Raw genomic sequence first — 21294 nt, 5'->3', positions numbered from 1 at the left:
AAGGCCAAAATGAACACTTCATGCAGAACTCCTGTATTTTGATGAAAACTCACTGAAATCAAGCTGTAACTTCAAGTTTATGCATCTTTCTATGCTTTCAGGTTGAAACTTGACTGAAAACTCACTTTTAAAAAAAGTTATGGAATTTTTGTATCACAGGTCACAAATAGTGTTTTCTCAGCGAGAGAAGGCCAAAATGAACACTTCATGCAGAACTCCTGTATTTTGATGAAAACTCACTGAAATCAAGCTGTAACTTCAAGTTTATGCATCTTTCTATGCTTTCAGGTTGAAACTTGACTGAAAACTCACTTTGAACAAAAGTTATGGCATTTTTGTATCACAGGTCACAAATAGTGTTTTCTCAGTGAGAGAAGGCCAAAATGAACACTTCATGCAGAACTCCTGTATTTTGATGAAAACTCACTGAAATCAAGCTGTAACTTCAAGTTTATGCATCTTTCTATGCTTTCAGGTTGAAACTTGACTGAAAACTCACTTTGAACAAAAGTTATGGCATTTTTGTATCACAGGTCACAAATAGTGTTTTCTCAGCGAGAGAAGGCCAAAATGAACACTTCATGCAGAACTCCGGTATTTTGATGAAAACTCACTGAAATCAAGCTGTAACTTCAAGTTTATGCATCTTTCTATGCTTTCAGGTTGAAACTTGACTGAAAACTCACTTTGAACAAAAGTTATGGTTGTTCTGTGTCGCAGGTCACAAATAGCGTTTTCTCAGCGAGAGAAGGCAAAAATGAACACTTCATGCAGAACTCCTGTATTTTGATGAAAACTGACTGAAATCAAGCTGTAACTTCAAGTTTATGCATCTTTCTATGCTTTCAGGTGGAAACTTGAACGAAAACTCACTTTGAACAAAAGTTATGGCATTTTTGTATCACAGGTCACAAATAGTGTTTTCTCAGCGAGAGAAGGCCAAAATGAACACTTCATGCAGAACTCCTGTATTTTGATGAAAACTCACTGAAATCAAGCTGTAACTTCAAGTTTATGCATCTTTCTATGCTTTCAGGTTGAAACTTGACTGAAAACTCACTTTGAAAAAAAGTTATGGCATTTTTGTATCACAGGTCACAAATAGTGTTTTCTCAGAGAGAGAAGGCCAAAATGAACACTACATGCAGAACTCCTGTATTTTGATGAAAACTCACTGAAATCAATCTGTAACTTCAACTTTATGCATCTTTCTATGCTTTCAGGTTGAAACTTGACTGAAAACTCACTTTGAACAAAAGTTATGGCTGTTCTGTGTCGCAGGTCACAAATAGCGTTTTCTCAGCGAGACAAGGCCAAAATGGACACTTCATGCAGAACTCCTGTATTTTGATGAAAACTCACTGAAATCAAGCTGTAACTTCAAGTTTATGCATCTTTCTATGCTTTCAGGTTGAAACTTGACTGAAAACTCACTTTGAACAAAAGTTATGGCATTTTTGTATCACAGGTCACAAATAGTGTTTTCTCAGCGAGAGAAGGCCAAAATGAACACTTCATGCAGAACTCCTGTATTTTGATGAAAACTCACTGAAATCAAGCTGTAACTTCAAGTTTATGCATCTTTGTATGCTTTCAGGTTGAAACTTGACAGAAAACTCACTTTGAACAAAAGTTATGGCTGTTCTGTGTCTCAAGTCACAAATAGCGTTTTCTCAGCGAGAGAAGGCCAAAATGAACACTTCATGCAGAACTCCTGTATTTTGATGAAAACTCACTGAAATCAAGCTGTAACTTCAAGTTTATGCATCTTTCTATGCTTTCAGGTTGAAACTTGACTGAAAACTCACTTTTAAAAAAAGTTATGGAATTTTTGTATCACAGGTCACAAATAGTGTTTTCTCAGCGAGAGAAGGCCAAAATGAACACTTCATGCAGAACTCCTGTATTTTGATGAAAACTCACTGAAATCAAGCTGTAACTTCAAGTTTATGCATCTTTCTATGCTTTCAGGTTGAAACTTGACTGAAAACTCACTTTGAACAAAAGTTATGGCATTTTTGTATCACAGGTCACAAATAGTGTTTTCTCAGTGAGAGAAGGCCAAAATGAACACTTCATGCAGAACTCCTGTATTTTGATGAAAACTCACTGAAATCAAGCTGTAACTTCAAGTTTATGCATCTTTCTATGCTTTCAGGTTGAAACTTGACTGAAAACTCACTTTGAACAAAAGTTATGGCATTTTTGTATCACAGGTCACAAATAGTGTTTTCTCAGCGAGAGAAGGCCAAAATGAACACTTCATGCAGAACTCCGGTATTTTGATGAAAACTCACTGAAATCAAGCTGTAACTTCAAGTTTATGCATCTTTCTATGCTTTCAGGTTGAAACTTGACTGAAAACTCACTTTGAACAAAAGTTATGGTTGTTCTGTGTCGCAGGTCACAAATAGCGTTTTCTCAGCGAGAGAAGGCAAAAATGAACACTTCATGCAGAACTCCTGTATTTTGATGAAAACTGACTGAAATCAAGCTGTAACTTCAAGTTTATGCATCTTTCTATGCTTTCAGGTGGAAACTTGAACGAAAACTCACTTTGAACAAAAGTTATGGCATTTTTGTATCACAGGTCACAAATAGTGTTTTCTCAGCGAGAGAAGGCCAAAATGAACACTTCATGCAGAACTCCTGTATTTTGATGAAAACTCACTGAAATCAAGCTGTAACTTCAAGTTTATGAATCTTTCTATGCTTTCAGGTTGAAACTTGACTGAAAACTCACTTTGAAAAAAAGTTGTGGCATTTTTGTATCACAGGTCACAAATAGTGTTTTATCAGAGAGAGAAGGCCAAAATGAACACTACATGCAGAACTCCTGTATTTTGATGAAAACTCACTGAAATCAAGCTGTAACTTCAAGTTTATGCATCTTTCTATGCTTTCAGGTTGAAACTTGACTGAAAACTCACTTTGAACAAAAGTTATGGCTGTTCTGTGTCGCAGGTCACAAATAGCGTTTTCTCAGCGAGACAAGGCCAAAATGAACACTTCATGCAGAACTCCTGTATTTTGATGAAAACTCACTGAAATCAAGCTGTAACTTCAAGTTTATGCATCTTTCTATGCTTTCAGGTTGAAACTTGACAGAAAACTCACTTTGAACAAAAGTTATGGCTGTTCTGTGTCGCAGGTCACAAATAGCGTTTTCTCAGCGGGAGAAGGCCAAAATGAACACGACATGCAGAACTCCTGTATTTTGATGAAAACTCACTGAAATCAAGCTGTAACTTCAAGTTTATGCATCTTTCTATGCTTTCAGGTTGAAACTTGACTGAAAACTCACTTTGAACAAAAATTATGGCATTTTTGTATCACAGGTCACAAATAGTGTTTTCTCAGCGAGAGAAGGCCAAAATGAACACTTCATGCAGAACTCCTGTATTTTGATGAAAACTCACTGAAATCAAGCTGTAACTTCAAGTTTATGCATCTTTCTATGCTTTCAGGTTGAAACTTGACTGAAACCTCACTTTGAACAAAAGTTATGGCATTTTTGTATCACAGGTCACAAATATTGTTTTCTCAGCGAGAGAAGGCCAAAATGAACACTTCATGCAGAACTCCTGTATTTTGATGAAAACTCACTGAAATCAAGCTGTAACTTCAAGTTTATGCATCTTTCTATGCTTTCAGGTTGAAACTTGACAGAAAACTCACTTTGAACAAAAGTTATGGCTGTTCTGTGTCGCAGGTCACAAATATCGTTTTCTCAGCGGGAGAAGGCCAAAATGAACACTTCATGCAGAACTCCTGTATTTTGATGAAAACTCACTGAAATCAAGCTGTAACTTCAAGTTTATGCATCTTTCTATGCTTTCAGGTTGAAACTTGACAGAAAACTCACATTGAACAAAAGTTATGGCTGTTCTGTGTCGCAGGTCACAAATAGTGTTTTCTCAGCGAGAGAAGGCCAAAATGAACACTTCATGCAGAACTCTTGTATTTTGATGAAAACTCACTGAAATCAAGCTGTAACTTCAAGTTTATGCATCTTTCTATGCTTTCAGGTTGAAACTTGACAGAAAACTCACTTTGAACAAAAGTTATGGCTGTTCTGTGTCTCAAGTCACAAATAGCGTTTTCTCAGCGAGAGAAGGCCAAAATGAACACTTCATGCAGAACTCCTGTATTTTGATGAAAACTCACTGAAATCAAGCTGTAACTTCAAGTTTATGCATCTTTCTATGCTTTCAGGTTGAAACTTGACTGAAAACTCACTTTTAAAAAAAGTTATGGAATTTTTGTATCACAGGTCACAAATAGTGTTTTCTCAGCGAGAGAAGGCCAAAATGAACACTTCATGCAGAACTCCTGTATTTTGATGAAAACTCACTGAAATCAAGCTGTAACTTCAAGTTTATGCATCTTTCTATGCTTTCAGGTTGAAACTTGACTGAAAACTCACTTTGAACAAAAGTTATGGCATTTTTGTATCACAGGTCACAAATAGTGTTTTCTCAGCGAGAGAAGGCCAAAATGAAAACTTTATGCAGAACTCCTGTATTTTGATGAAAACTCACTGAAATCAAGCTGTAACTTCAAGTTTATGCATCTTTCTATGCTTTCAGGTTGAAACTTGACTGAAAACTCACTTTTAAAAAAAGTTATGACATTTTTGTATCACAGGTCACAAATAGTGTTTTCTCAGCGAGAGAAGGCCAAAATGAACACTTCATGCAGAACTCCTGTATTTTGATGAAAACTCACTGAAATCAAGCTGTAACTTCAAGTTTATGCATCTTTCTATGCTTTCAGGTTGAAACTTGACTGAAAACTCACTTTGAACAAAAGTTATGGCTGTCCTGTGTTGCAGGTCACAAATAGCGTTTTCTCAGCGAGACAAGGCCAAAATGAACACTTCATGCAGAATTCCTGTATTTTGATGAAAACTCACTGAAATCAAGCTGTAACTTCAAGTTTATGCATCTTTCTATGCTTTCAGGTTGAAACTTGACTGAAAACTCACTTTGAACAAAAGTTATGGCTGTTCTGTGTCGAAGGTCACAAATAGCGTTTTCTCAGCGAGAGAAGGCCAAAATGAACACTTCATGCAGAACTCCTGTATTTTGATGAAAACTCACTGAAATCAAGCTGTAACTTCAAGTTTATGCATCTTTCTATGCTTTCAGGTTGAAACTTGACTGAAAACTCACTTTGAACTAAAGTTATGGCATTTTTGTATCACATGTCACAAATAGTGTTTTCTCAGCGAGAGAAGGCCAAAATGAACACTTCATGCAGAACTCCTGTATTTTGATGAAAACTCACTGAAATCAATCTGTAACTTCAACTTTATGCATCTTTCTATGCTTTCAGGTTGAAACTTGACTGAAAACTCACTTTGAACAAAAGTTATGGCTGTTCTGTGTCGCAGGTCACAAATAGCGTTTTCTCAGCGAGACAAGGCCAAAATGGACACTTCATGCAGAACTCCTGTATTTTGATGAAAACTCACTGAAATCAAGCTGTAACTTCAAGTTTATGCATCTTTCTATGCTTTCAGGTTGAAACTTGACTGAAAACTCACTTTGAACAAAAGTTATGGCATTTTTGTATCACAGGTCACAAATAGTGTTTTCTCAGCGAGAGAAGGCCAAAATGAACACTTCATGCAGAACTCCTGTATTTTGATGAAAACTCACTGAAATCAAGCTGTAACTTCAAGTTTATGCATCTTTGTATGCTTTCAGGTTGAAACTTGCAAGAAAACTCACTTTGAACAAAAGTTATGGTTGTTCTGTGTCGCAGGTCACAAATAGCGTTTTCTCAGCGAGAGAAGGCCAAAATGAACACTTCAAGAGGAACTCCTGTATTTTGATGAAAACTGACTGAAATCAAGCTGTAACTTCAAGTTTATGCATCTTTCTATGCTTTCAGGTTGAAACTTGAACGAAAACTCACTTTGAAGAAAAGTTATGGCATTTTTGTATCACAGGTCACAAATAGTGTTTTCTCAGCGAGAGAAGGCCAAAATGAACACTTCATGCAGAACTCCTGTATTTTGATGAAAACTCACTGAAATCAAGCTGTAACTTCAAGTTTATGAATCTTTCTATGCTTTCAGGTTGAAACTTGACTGAAAACTCACTTTGAAAAAAAGTTGTGGCATTTTTGTATCACAGGTCACAAATAGTGTTTTATCAGAGAGAGAAGGCCAAAATGAACACTACATGCAGAACTCCTGTATTTTGATGAAAACTCACTGAAATCAAGCTGTAACTTCAAGTTTATGCATCTTTCTATGCTTTCAGGTTGAAACTTGACTGAAAACTCACTTTGAACAAAAGTTATGGCTGTTCTGTGTCGCAGGTCACAAATAGCGTTTTCTCAGCGAGACAAGGCCAAAATGAACACTTCATGCAGAACTCCTGTATTTTGATGAAAACTCACTGAAATCAAGCTGTAACTTCAAGTTTATGCATCTTTCTATGCTTTCAGGTTGAAACTTGACAGAAAACTCACTTTGAACAAAAGTTTTGGCTGTTCTGTGTCGCAGGTCACAAATAGCGTTTTCTCAGCGGGAGAAGGCCAAAATGAACACTTCATGCAGAACTCCTGTATTTTGATGAAAACTCACTGAAATCAAGCTGTAACTTCAAGTTTATGCATCTTTCTATGCTTTCAGGTTGAAACTTGACTGAAAACTCACTTTGAACAAAAGTTATGGCATTTTTGTATCACAGGTCACAAATAGTGTTTTCTCAGCGAGAGAAGGCCAAAATGAACACTTCATGCAGAACTCCTGTATTTTGATGAAAACTCACTGAAATCAAGCTGTAACTTCAAGTTTATGCATCTTTCTATGCTTTCAGGTTGAAACTTGACTGAAACCTCACTTTGAACAAAAGTTATGGCATTTTTGTATCACAGGTCACAAATATTGTTTTCTCAGCGAGAGAAGGCCAAAATGAACACTTCATGCAGAACTCCTGTATTTTGATGAAAACTCACTGAAATCAAGCTGTAACTTCAAGTTTATGCATCTTTCTATGCTTTCAGGTTGAAACTTGACAGAAAACTCACTTTGAACAAAAGTTATGGCTGTTCTGTGTCGCAGGTCACAAATATCGTTTTCTCAGCGGGAGAAGGCCAAAATGAACACTTCATGCAGAACTCCTGTATTTTGATGAAAACTCACTGAAATCAAGCTGTAACTTCAAGTTTATGCATCTTTCTATGCTTTCAGGTTGAAACTTGACAGAAAACTCACATTGAACAAAAGTTATGGCTGTTCTGTGTCGCAGGTCACAAATAGTGTTTTCTCAGCGAGAGAAGGCCAAAATGAACACTTCATGCAGAACTCTTGTATTTTGATGAAAACTCACTGAAATCAAGCTGTAACTTCAAGTTTATGCATCTTTCTATGCTTTCAGGTTGAAACTTGACAGAAAACTCACTTTGAACAAAAGTTATGGCTGTTCTGTGTCTCAAGTCACAAATAGCGTTTTCTCAGCGAGAGAAGGCCAAAATGAACACTTCATGCAGAACTCCTGTATTTTGATGAAAACTCACTGAAATCAAGCTGTAACTTCAAGTTTATGCATCTTTCTATGCTTTCAGGTTGAAACTTGACTGAAAACTCACTTTGAACAAAAGTTATGGCATTTTTGTATCACAGGTCACAAATAGTGTTTTCTCAGCGAGAGAAGGCCAAAATGAAAACTTTATGCAGAACTCCTGTATTTTGATGAAAACTCACTGAAATCAAGCTGTAACTTCAAGTTTATGCATCTTTCTATGCTTTCAGGTTGAAACTTGACGGAAAACTCACTTTTAAAAAAAGTTATGACATTTTTGTATCACAGGTCACAAATAGTGTTTTCTCAGCGAGAGAAGGCCAAAATGAACACTTCATGCAGAACTCCTGTATTTTGATGAAAACTCACTGAAATCAAGCTGTAACTTCAAGTTTATGCATCTTTCTATGCTTTCAGGTTGAAACTTGACTGAAAACTCACTTTGAACAAAAGTTATGGCTGTCCTGTGTTGCAGGTCACAAATAGCGTTTTCTCAGCGAGACAAGGCCAAAATGAACACTTCATGCAGAATTCCTGTATTTTGATGAAAACTCACTGAAATCAAGCTGTAACTTCAAGTTTATGCATCTTTCTATGCTTTCAGGTTGAAACTTGACTGAAAACTCACTTTGAACAAAAGTTATGGCTGTTCTGTGTCGAAGGTCACAAATAGCGTTTTCTCAGCGAGAGAAGGCCAAAATGAACACTTCATGCAGAACTCCTGTATTTTGATGAAAACTCACTGAAATCAAGCTGTAACTTCAAGTTTATGCATCTTTCTATGCTTTCAGGTTGAAACTTGACTGAAAACTCACTTTTAAAAAAAGTTTTGGAATTTTTGTATCACAGGTCACAAATAGTGTTTTCTTAGCGAGAGAAGGCCAAAATGAACACTTCATGCAGAACTCCTGTATTTTGATGAAAACTCACTGAAATCAAGCTGTAACTTCAAGTTTATGGATCTTTCTATGCTTTCAGGTTGAAACTTGACTGAAAACTCACTTTGAACTAAAGTTATGGCATTTTTGTATCACATGTCACAAATAGTGTTTTCTCAGCGAGAGAAGGCCAAAATGAACACTTCATGCAGAACTCCTGTATTTTGATGAAAACTCACTGAAATCAAGCTGTGACTTCAAGTTTATGCATCTTTCTATGCTTTTAGGTTGAAACTTGACTGAAAACTCACTTTGAACAAAAGTTATGGCTGTTCTGTGTCGCAGGTCACAAATAGTGTTTTCTCAGCGAGTATAGACCAAAATGAACACTTCATGCAGAACTCCTGTATTTTGATGAAAACTCACTGAAATCAAGCTGTAACTTCAAGTTTATGCATCTTTCTATGCTTTCAGGTTGAAACTTGACTGAAAACTCACTTTGAACAAAAGTTATGGCTGTTCTGTGTCGCAGGTCACAATTAGCGTTTTCTCAGCGAGACAAGGCCAAAATGAACACTTCATGCAGAACTCCTGTATTTTGATGAAAACTCAGTGAAATCAAGCTGTAACTTCAAGTTTATGCATCTTTCTATGCTTTCAGGTTGAAACTTGACTGAAAACTCACTTTGAACAAAAGTTATGGCATTTTTAATATCACAGGTCACAAATAGTGTTTTCTCAGCGAGAGAAGGCCAAAATGAACACTTCATGCAGAACTCCTGTATTTTGATGAAAACTCACTGAAATCAAGCTGTAACTTCAAGTTTATGCATCTTTCTATGCTTTCAGGTTGAAACTTGACAGAAAACTCACTTTGAACAAAAGTTATGGCTGTTCTGTGTCGAAGGTCACAAATAGCGTTTTCTCAGCGAGAGAAGGCCAAAATGAACACTTCATGCAGAACTCCTGTATTTTGATGAAAACTCACTGAAATCAAGCTGTAACTTCAAGTTTATGCATCTTTCTATGCTTTCAGGTTGAAACTTGACTGAAAACTCACTTTGAACAAAAGTTATGGCATTTTTGTATCACAGGTCACAAATGTTGTTTTCTCAGCGAGAGAAGGCCAAAATGAACACTTCATGCAGAACTCCTGTATTTTGATGAAAACTCACTGAAATCAAGCTGTAACTTCAAGTTTATGCATCTTTCTATGCTTTCAGGTTGAAACTTGACTGAAAACTCACTTTGAACAAAAGTTATGGCTGTTCTGTGTCGCAGGTCACAAATATCGTTTTCTCAGCGGGAGAAGGCCAAAATGAACACTTCATGCAGAACTCCTGTATTTTGATGAAAACTCACTGAAATCAAGCTGTAACTTCAAGTTTATTCATCTTTGTATGCTTTCAGGTTGAAACTTGCAAGAAAACTCACTTTGAACAAAAGTTATGGTTGTTCTGTGTCGCAGGTCACAAATTGCGTTTTCTCAGCGAGACAAGGCAAAAATGAACACTTCATGCAGAACTCCTGTATTTTGATGAAAACTCAATGAAATCAAGCTGTAACTTCAAGTTTATGCATCTTTCTATGCTTTCAGGTTGAAACTTGAACGAAAATTCACTTTGAACAAAAGTTATGGCATTTTTGTATCACAGGTCACAAATAGTGTTTTCTCAGCGAGAGAAGGCCAAAATGAACACTTCATGCAGAACTCCTGTATTTTGATGAAAACTCACTGAAATCAAGCTGTAACTTCAAGTTTATGCATCTTTCTATGCTTTCAGGTTGAAACTTGACTGAAAACTCACTTTGAAAAAAAGTTATGGCATTTTTGTATCACAGGTCACAAATAGCGTTTTCTCAGAGAGAGAAGGCCAAAATGAACACTACATGCAGAACTCCTGTATTTTGATGAAAACTCACTGAAATCAAGCTGTAACTTCAACTTTATGCATCTTTCTATGCTTTCAGGTTGAAACTTGACTGAAAACTCACTTTGAACAAAAGTTATGGCTGTTCTGTGTCGCAGGTCACAAATAGCGTTTTCTCAGCGAGACAAGGCCAAAATGGACACTTCATGCAGTACTCCTGTATTTTGATGAAAACTCACTGAAATCAAGCTGTAACTTCAAGTTTATGCATCTTTCTATGCTTTCAGGTTGAAACTTGAAAGAAAACTCACTTTGAACAAAAGTTATGGCTGTTCTGTGTCGCAGGTCACAAATAGCGTTTTCTCAGCGAGAGAAGGCCAAAATGAACACTTCATGCAGAACTCCTGTATTTTGATGAAAACTCACTGAAATCAAGCTTTAACTTCAAGTTTATGCATCTTTCTATGCTTTCAGGTTGAAACTTGACTGAAAACTCACTTTGAACAAAAGTTATGGCATTTTTGTATCACAGGTCACAAATAGTGTTTTCTCAGCGAGAGAAGGCCAAAATGAACACTTCATGCAGAACTCCTGTATTTTGATGAAAACTCACTGAAGCTGTAACTTCAAGTTTATGCATCTTTCTATGCTTTCAGGTTGAAACTTGACAGAAAACTCACTTTGAACAAAAGTTATGGCTGTTCTGTGTCGGAGGTCACAAATACCGTTTTCTCAGCGAGAGAAGGCCAAAATGAACACTTCATGCAGAACTCCTGTATTTTGATGAAAACTCACTGAAATCAAGCTGTAACTTCAAGTTTATGCATCTTTATATGCTTTCAGGTTGAAACTTGACAGAAAACTCACTTTGAACAAAAGTTATGGCTGTTCTGTGTCGCAGGTCACAAATAGCGTTTTCTCAGCGGGAGAAGGCCAAAATGAACACTTCATGCAGAACTCCTGTATTTTGAGGAAAACTCACTGAAATCAAGCTGTAACTTCAAGTTTATGCATCTTTCTATGCTTTCAGGTTGAAACTTGACTGAAAACTCACTTTGAACAAAAGTTATGGCATTTTTGTATCATAGGTCACAAATAGTGTTTTCTCAGCGGGAGAAGGCCAAAATGAACACTTCATGCAGAACTCCTGTATTTTGAGGAAAACTCACTGAAATCAAGCTGTAACTTCAAGTTTATGCATATTTCTATGCTTTCAGGTTGAAATTTGACTGAAAACTCACTTTGAACAAAAGTTATGGCATTTTTGTATCACAGGTCACAAATAGTGTTTTCTCAGCGAGAGAAGGCCAAAATGAACACTTCATGCAGAACTCCGGTATTTTGATGAAAACTCACTGAAATCAAGCTGTAACTTCAAATTTATGCATCTTTCTATGCTTTCAGGTTGAAACTTGACTGAAAACTCACTTTGAACAAAAGTTATGGCTGTTCTGTGTCGCAGGTCACAAATAGCGTTTTCTCAGTGAGAGAAGGCCAAAATGAACACTCCATGCAGAACTCCTGTATTTTGATGAAAACTCACTGAAATCAAGCTGTAACTTCAAGTTTATGCATCTTTCTATGCTTTCAGGTTGAAACTTGACTGAAAACTCACTTTGAACAAAAGTTATGGCATTTTTGTATCACAGGTCACAAATAGTGTTTTCTCAGCGAGAGAAGGCCAAAATGAAAACTTTATGCAGAACTCCTGTATTTTGATGAAAACTCACTGAAATCAAGCTGTAACTTCAAGTTTATGCATCTTTCTATGCTTTCAGGTTGAAACTTGACGGAAAACTCACTTTTAAAAAAAGTTATGACATTTTTGTATCACAGGTCACAAATAGTGTTTTCTCAGCGAGAGAAGGCCAAAATGAACACTTTATGCAGAACTCCTGTATTTTGATGAAAACTCACTGAAATCAAGCTGTAACTTCAAGTTTATGCATCTTTCTATGCTTTCAGGTTGAAACTTGACTGAAAACTCACTTTGAACAAAAGTTATGGCTGTCCTGTGTTGCAGGTCACAAATAGCGTTTTCTCAGCGAGACAAGGCCAAAATGAACACTTCATGCAGAATTCCTGTATTTTGATGAAAACTCACTGAAATCAAGCTGTAACTTCAAGTTTATGCATCTTTCTATGCTTTCAGGTTGAAACTTGACTGAAAACTCACTTTGAACAAAAGTTATGGCTGTTCTGTGTCGAAGGTCACAAATAGCGTTTTCTCAGCGAGAGAAGGCCAAAATGAACACTTCATGCAGAACTCCTGTATTTTGATGAAAACTCACTGAAATCAAGCTGTAACTTCAAGTTTATGCATCTTTCTATGCTTTCAGGTTGAAACTTGACTGAAAACTCACTTTTAAAAAAAGTTTTGGAATTTTTGTATCACAGGTCACAAATAGTGTTTTCTTAGCGAGAGAAGGCCAAAATGAACACTTCATGCAGAACTCCTGTATTTTGATGAAAACTCACTGAAATCAAGCTGTAACTTCAAGTTTATGGATCTTTCTATGCTTTCAGGTTGAAACTTGACTGAAAACTCACTTTGAACTAAAGTTATGGCATTTTTGTATCACATGTCACAAATAGTGTTTTCTCAGCGAGAGAAGGCCAAAATGAACACTTCATGCAGAACTCCTGTATTTTGATGAAAACTCACTGAAATCAAGCTGTGACTTCAAGTTTATGCATCTTTCTATGCTTTTAGGTTGAAACTTGACTGAAAACTCACTTTGAACAAAAGTTATGGCTGTTCTGTGTCGCAGGTCACAAATAGTGTTTTCTCAGCGAGTATAGACCAAAATGAACACTTCATGCAGAACTCCTGTATTTTGATGAAAACTCACTGAAATCAAGCTGTAACTTCAAGTTTATGCATCTTTCTATGCTTTCAGGTTGAAACTTGACTGAAAACTCACTTTGAACAAAAGTTATGGCTGTTCTGTGTCGCAGGTCACAATTAGCGTTTTCTCAGCGAGACAAGGCCAAAATGAACACTTCATGCAGAACTCCTGTATTTTGATGAAAACTCAGTGAAATCAAGCTGTAACTTCAAGTTTATGCATCTTTCTATGCTTTCAGGTTGAAACTTGACTGAAAACTCACTTTGAACAAAAGTTATGGCATTTTTAATATCACAGGTCACAAATAGTGTTTTCTCAGCGAGAGAAGGCCAAAATGAACACTTCATGCAGAACTCCTGTATTTTGATGAAAACTCACTGAAATCAAGCTGTAACTTCAAGTTTATGCATCTTTCTATGCTTTCAGGTTGAAACTTGACAGAAAACTCACTTTGAACAAAAGTTATGGCTGTTCTGTGTCGAAGGTCACAAATAGCGTTTTCTCAGCGAGAGAAGGCCAAAATGAACACTTCATGCAGAACTCCTGTATTTTGATGAAAACTCACTGAAATCAAGCTGTAACTTCAAGTTTATGCATCTTTCTATGCTTTCAGGTTGAAACTTGACTGAAAACTCACTTTGAACAAAAGTTATGGCATTTTTGTATCACAGGTCACAAATGTTGTTTTCTCAGCGAGAGAAGGCCAAAATGAACACTTCATGCAGAACTCCTGTATTTTGATGAAAACTCACTGAAATCAAGCTGTAACTTCAAGTTTATGCATCTTTCTATGCTTTCAGGTTGAAACTTGACTGAAAACTCACTTTGAACAAAAGTTATGGCTGTTCTGTGTCGCAGGTCACAAATATCGTTTTCTCAGCGGGAGAAGGCCAAAATGAACACTTCATGCAGAACTCCTGTATTTTGATGAAAACTCACTGAAATCAAGCTGTAACTTCAAGTTTATTCATCTTTGTATGTTTTCAGGTTGAAACTTGCAAGAAAACTCACTTTGAACAAAAGTTATGGTTGTTCTGTGTCGCAGGTCACAAATTGCGTTTTCTCAGCGAGAGAAGGCAAAAATGAACACTTCATGCAGAACTCCTGTATTTTGATGAAAACTCAATGAAATCAAGCTGTAACTTCAAGTTTATGCATCTTTCTATGCTTTCAGGTTGAAACTTGAACGAAAATTCACTTTGAACAAAAGTTATGGCATTTTTGTATCACAGGTCACAAATAGTGTTTTCTCAGCGAGAGAAGGCCAAAATGAACACTTCATGCAGAACTCCTGTATTTTGATGAAAACTCACTGAAATCAAGCTGTAACTTCAAGTTTATGCATCTTTCTATGCTTTCAGGTTGAAACTTGACTGAAAACTCACTTTGAAAAAAAGTTATGGCATTTTTGTATCACAGGTCACAAATAGCGTTTTCTCAGAGAGAGAAGGCCAAAATGAACACTACATGCAGAACTCCTGTATTTTGATGAAAACTCACTGAAATCAAGCTGTAACTTCAACTTTATGCATCTTTCTATGCTTTCAGGTTGAAACTTGACTGAAAACTCACTTTGAACAAAAGTTATGGCTGTTCTGTGTCGCAGGTCACAAATAGCGTTTTCTCAGCGAGACAAGGCCAAAATGGACACTTCATGCAGAACTCCTGTATTTTGATGAAAACTCACTGAAATCAAGCTGTAACTTCAAGTTTATGCATCTTTCTATGCTTTCAGGTTGAAACTTGAAAGAAAACTCACTTTGAACAAAAGTTATGGCTGTTCTGTGTCGCAGGTCACAAATAGCGTTTTCTCAGCGAGAGAAGGCCAAAATGAACACTTCATGCAGAACTCCTGTATTTTGATGAAAACTCACTGAAATCAAGCTTTAACTTCAAGTTTATGCATCTTTCTATGCTTTCAGGTTGAAACTTGACTGAAAACTCACTTTGAACAAAAGTTATGGCATTTTTGTATCACAGGTCACAAATAGTGTTTTCTCAGCGAGAGAAGGCCAAAATGAACACTTCATGCAGAACTCCTGTATTTTGATGAAAACTCACTGAAATCAAGCTGTAACTTCAAGTTTATGCATCTTTCTATGCTTTCAGGTTGAAACTTGACAGAAAACTCACTTTGAACAAAAGTTATGGCTGTTCTGTGTCGGAGGTCACAAATACCGTTTTCTCAGCGAGAGAAGGCCAAAATGAACACTTCATGCAGAACTCCTGTATTTTGATGAAAACTCACTGAAATCAAGCTGTAACTTCAAGTTTATGCATATTTATATGCTTTCAGGTTGAAACTTGACAGAAAACTCACTTTGAACAAAAGTTATGGCTGTTCTGTGTCGCAGGTCACAAATAGCGTTTTCTCAGCGGGAGAAGGCCAAAATGAACACTTCATGCAGAACTCCTGTATTTTGAGGAAAACTCACTGAAATCAAGCTGTAACTTCAAGTTTATGCATCTTTCTATGCTTTCAGGTTGAAACTTGACTGAAAACTCACTTTGAACAAAAGTTATGGCATTTTTGTATCATAGGTCACAAATAGTGTTTTCTCAGCGGGAGAAGGCCAAAATGAACACTTCATGCAGAACTCCTGTATTTTGAGGAAAACTCACTGAAATCAAGCTGTAACTTCAAGTTTATGCATATTTCTATGCTTTCAGGTTGAAATTTGACTGAAAACTCACTTTGAACAAAAGTTATGGCATTTTTGTATCACAGGTCACAAATAGTGTTTTCTCAGCGAGAGAAGGCCAAAATGAACACTTCATGCAGAACTCCGGTATTTTGATGGAAACTCACTGAAATCAAGCTGTAACTTCAAATTTATGCATCTTTCTATGCTTTCAGGTTGAAACTTGACTGAAAACTCACTTTGAACAAAAGTTATGGCTGTTCTGTGTCGCAGGTCACAAATAGCGTTTTCTCAGTGAGAGAAGGCCAAAATGAACACTCCATGCAGAACTCCTGTATTTTGATGAAAACTCACTGAAATCAAGCTGTAACTTCAAGTTTATGCATCTTTCTATGCTTTCAGGTTAAAACTTGACTTAAAACTCACTTTGAAGAAAAGTTATGGCATTTTTGTATCACAGGTCACAAATAGTGTTTTCTCAGTGAGAGAATGCCAAAATGAACACTTCATGCAGAACTCCTGTATTTTGATGAAAACTCAATGAAATCAAGCTGTAACTTCCAGTTTCTGCATCTTTCTATGCTTTCAGGTTGAAACTTGACTGAAAACTCACTTTGAACAAAAGTTATGGCATTTTTGTATCACAGGTCACAAATAGTGTTTTCTCAGTGAGAGAAGGCCAAAATGAACACTTCATGCAGAACTCCTGTATTTTGATGAAAACTCACTGAAATCAAGCTGTAACTTCAAGTTTATGCATCTTTCTATGCTTTCAGGTTGAAACTTGACTGAAAACTCACTTTGAACAAAAGTTATGGCATTTTTGTATCACAGGTCACAAATAGTGTTTTCTCAGCGAGAGAAGGCCAAAATGAACACTTCATGCAGAACTCCGGTATTTTGATGAAAACTCACTGAAATCAAGCTGTAACTTCAAGTTTATGCATCTTTCTATGCTTTCAGGTTGAAACTTGACTGAAAACTCACTTTGAACAAAAGTTATGGCTGTTCTGTGTCGCAGGTCACAAATACCGTTTTCTCAGTGAGAGAAAGCCAAAATGAACACTCCATGCAGAACTCCTGTATTTTGATGAAAACTCACTGAAATCAAGCTGTAACTTCAAGTTTATGCATCTTTCTATGCTTTCAGGTTGAAACTTGAACGAAAACTCACTTTGAACAAAAGTTATGGCTGTTCTGTGTCGCAGGTCACAAATAGCGTTTTCTCAGCGGGAGAAGGCCAAAATGAACACTTCATGCAGAACTCCTGTATTTTGATGAAAACTCACTGAAATCAAGCTGTAACTTCAAGTTTATGCATCTTTCTATGCTTTCAGGTTGAAACTTGACTGAAAACTCACTTTGAACAAAAGTTATGGCATTTTTGTATCATAGGTCACAAATAGTGTTTTCTCAGCGGGAGAAGGCCAAAATGAACACTTCATGCAGAACTCCTGTATTTTGATGAAAACTCACTGAAATCAAGCTGTAACTTCAAGTTTATGCATATTTCTATGCTTTCAGGTTGAAATTTGACTGAAAACTCACTTTGAACAAAAGTTATGGCATTTTTGTATCACAGGTCACAAATAGTGTTTTCTCAGCGAGAGAAGGCCAAAATGAACACTTCATGCAGAACTCCTGTATTTTGATGAAAACTCACTGAAATCAAGCTGTAACTTCAAGTTTATGCATCTTTCTATGCTTTCAGGTTGAAACTTGAACGAAAACTCACTTTGAACAAAAGTTATGGCATTTTTGTATCACAGGTCACAAATAGTGTTTTCTCAGCGAGAGAAGGCCAAAATGAACACTTCATGCAGAACTCCGGTATTTTGATGGAAACTCACTGAAATCAAGCTGTAACTTCAAATTTATGCATCTTTCTATGCTTTCAGGTTGAAACTTGACTGAAAACTCACTTTGAACAAAAGTTATGGCTGTTCTGTGTCGCAGGTCACAAATACCGTTTTCTCAGTGAGAGAAGGCCAAAATGAACACTCCATGCAGAACTCCTGTATTTTGATGAAAACTCACTGAAATCAAGCTGTAACTTCAAGTTTATGCATCTTTCTATGCTTTCAGGTTAAAACTTGACTTAAAACTCACTTTGAAGAAAAGTTATGGCATTTTTTTATCACAGGTCACAAATAGTGTTTTCTCAGTGAGAGAATGCCAAAATGAACACTTCATGCAGAACTCCTGTATTTTGATGAAAACTCAATGAAATCAAGCTGTAACTTCCAGTTTCTGCATCTTTCTATGCTTTCAGGTTGAAACTTGACTGAAAACTCACTTTGAACAAAAGTTATGGCATTTTTGTATCACAGGTCACAAATAGTGTTTTCTCAGTGAGAGAAGGCCAAAATGAACACTTCATGCAGAACTCCTGTATTTTGATGAAAACTCACTGAAATCAAGCTGTAACTTCAAGTTTATGCATCTTTCTATGCTTTCAGGTTGAAACTTGACTGAAAACTCACTTTGAACAAAAGTTATGGCATTTTTGTATCACAGGTCACAAATAGTGTTTTCTCAGCGAGAGAAGGCCAAAATGAACACTTCATGCAGAACTCCGGTATTTTGATGAAAACTCACTGAAATCAAGCTGTAACTTCAAGTTTATGCATCTTTCTATGCTTTCAGGTTGAAACTTGACTGAAAACTCACTTTGAACAAAAGTTATGGCATTTTTGTATCACAGGTCACAAATAGTGTTTTCTCAGCGAGAGAAGACCAAAATGAACACTTCATGCAGAACTCCTGTATTTTGATGAAAACTCACTGAAATCAAGCTGTAACTTCAAGTTTATTCATCTTTCTATGCTTTCAGTTTGAAACTTGACTGAATACTCACTTTGAACAAAAGTTATGGCTGTTCTGTGTCGCAGGTCACAAATACCGTTTTCTCAGCGAGAGAAGGCCAAAATGAACACTCCATGCAGAACTCCTGTATTTTGATGAAAACTCACTGAAATCAAGCTGTAACTTCAAGTTTATGCATCTTTCTATGCTTTCAGGTTGAAACTTGAACGAAAACTCACTTTGAACAAAAGTTATGGCATTTTTGTATCACAGGTCACAAATAGTGTTTTCTCAGCGAGAGAAGGCCAAAATGAACACTTCATGCAGAACTCCTGTATTTTGATGAAAACTCACTGAAATCAAGCTGTAACTTCAAGTTTATGCATCTTTCTATGCTTTCAGGTTGAAACTTGACTGAAAACTCACTTTGAAAAAAAGTTATGGCATTTTTGTATCACAGGTCACAAATAGTGTTTTCTCAGAGAGAGAAGGCCAAAATGAACACTACATGCAGAACTCCTGTATTTTGATGAAAACTCACTGAAATCAATCTGTAACTTCAACTTTATGCATCTTTCTATGCTTTCAGGTTGAAACTTGACTGAAAACTCACTTTGAACAAAAGTTATGGCTGTTCTGTGTCGCAGGTCACAAATAGCGTTTTCTCAGCGAGACAAGGCCAAAATGGACACTTCATGCAGAACTCCTGTATTTTGATGAAAACTCACTGAAATCAAGCTGTAACTTCAAGTTTATGCATCTTTCTATGCTTTCAGGTTGAAACTTGACTGAAAACTCACTTTGAACAAAAGTTATGGCATTTTTGTATCACAGGTCACAAATAGTGTTTTCTCAGCGAGAGAAGGCCAAAATGAACACTTCATGCAGAACTCCTGTATTTTGATGAAAACTCACTGAAATCAAGCTGTAACTTCAAGTTTATGCATCTTTGTATGCTTTCAGGTTGAAACTTGCAAGAAAACTCACTTTGAAAAAAAGTTATGGCATTTTTGTATCACAGGTCACAAATAGTGTTTTCTCAGAGAGAGAAGGCCAAAATGAACACTACATGCAGAACTCCTGTATTTTGATGAAAACTCACTGAAATCAAGCTGTAACTTCAAGTTTATGCATCTTTCTATGCTTTCAGGTTGAAACTTGACTGAAAACTCACTTTGAACAAAAGTTATGGCTGTTCTGTGTCGCAGGTCACAAATAGCGTTTTCTCAGCGAGACAAGGCCAAAATGAACACTTCATGCAGAACTCCTGTATTTTGATGAAAACTCACTGAAATCAAGCTGTAACTTCAAGTTTATGCATCTTTCTATGCTTTCAGGTTGAAACTTGACAGAAAACTCACTTTGAACAAAAGTTATGGCTGTTCTGTGTCGCAGGTCACAAATAGCGTTTTCTCAGCGGGAGAAGGCCAAAATGAACACTTCATGCAGAACTCCTGTATTTTGATGAAAACTCACTGAAATCAAGCTGTAACTTCAAGTTTATGCATCTTTCTATGCTTTCAGGTTGAAACTTGACTGAAAACTCACTTTGAACAAAAGTTATGGCTGTTCTGTGTCGAAGGTCACAAATAGCGTTTTCTCAGCGAGAGAAGGCCAAAATGAACACTTCATGCAGAACTCCTGTATTTTGATGAAAACTCATTGAAATCAAGCTGTAACTTCAAGTTTATGCATCTTTCTATGCTTTCAGGTTGAAACTTGACTGAAAACTCACTTTTAAAAAAAGTTTTGGAATTTTTGTATCACAGGTCACAAATAGTGTTTTCTCAGCGAGAGAAGGCCAAAATGAACACTTCATGCAGAACTCCTGTATTTTGATGAAAACTCACTGAAATCAAGCTGTAACTTCAAGTTTATGCATCTTTCTATGCTTTCAGGTTGAAACTTGACTGAAAACTCACTTTGAACTAAAGTTATGGCATTTTTGTATCACATGTCACAAATAGTGTTTTCTCAGCGAGAGAAGGCCAAAATGAACACTTCATGCAGAACTCCTGTATTTTGATGAAAACTCACTGAAATCAAGCTGTGACTTCAAGTTTATGCATCTTTCGATGCTTTTAGGTTGAAACTTGACTGAAAACTCACTTTGAACAAAAGTTATGGCTGTTCTGTGTCGCAGGTCACAAATAGCGTTTTCTCAGCGAGTATAGACCAAAATGAACACTTCATGCAGAACTCCTGTATTTTGATGAAAACTCACTGAAATCAAGCTGTAACTTCAAGTTTATGCATCTTTCTATGCTTTCAGGTTGAAACTTGACTGAAAACTCACTTTGAACAAAAGTTATGGCTGTTCTGTGTCGCAGGTCACAATTAGCGTTTTCTCAGCGAGACAAGGCCAAAATGAACACTTCATGCAGAACTCCGGTATTTTGATGGAAACTCACTGAAATCAAGCTGTAACTTCAAATTTATGCATCTTTCTATGCTTTCAGGTTGAAACTTGACTGAAAACTCACTTTGAACAAAAGTTATGGCTGTTCTGTGTCGCAGGTCACAAATACCGTTTTCTCAGTGAGAGAAGGCCAAAATGAACACTCCATGCAGAACTCCTGTATTTTGATGAAAACTCACTGAAATCAAGCTGTAACTTCAAGTTTATGCATCTTTCTATGCTTTCAGGTTGAAACTTGACTTAAAACTCACTTTGAAGAAAAGTTATGGCATTTTTTTATCACAGGTCACAA

The sequence above is a fragment of the Aulostomus chinensis genome, chromosome 3 (assembly GCF_037954235.1).
Source record: "Aulostomus chinensis isolate RoL2024-O1b breed Wild chromosome 3, RoL_Achi_v1.0, whole genome shotgun sequence".
NCBI lineage: Eukaryota > Metazoa > Chordata > Actinopteri > Syngnathiformes > Aulostomidae > Aulostomus > Aulostomus chinensis.
Note: the sequence above shows the minus strand (reverse complement) of the source record.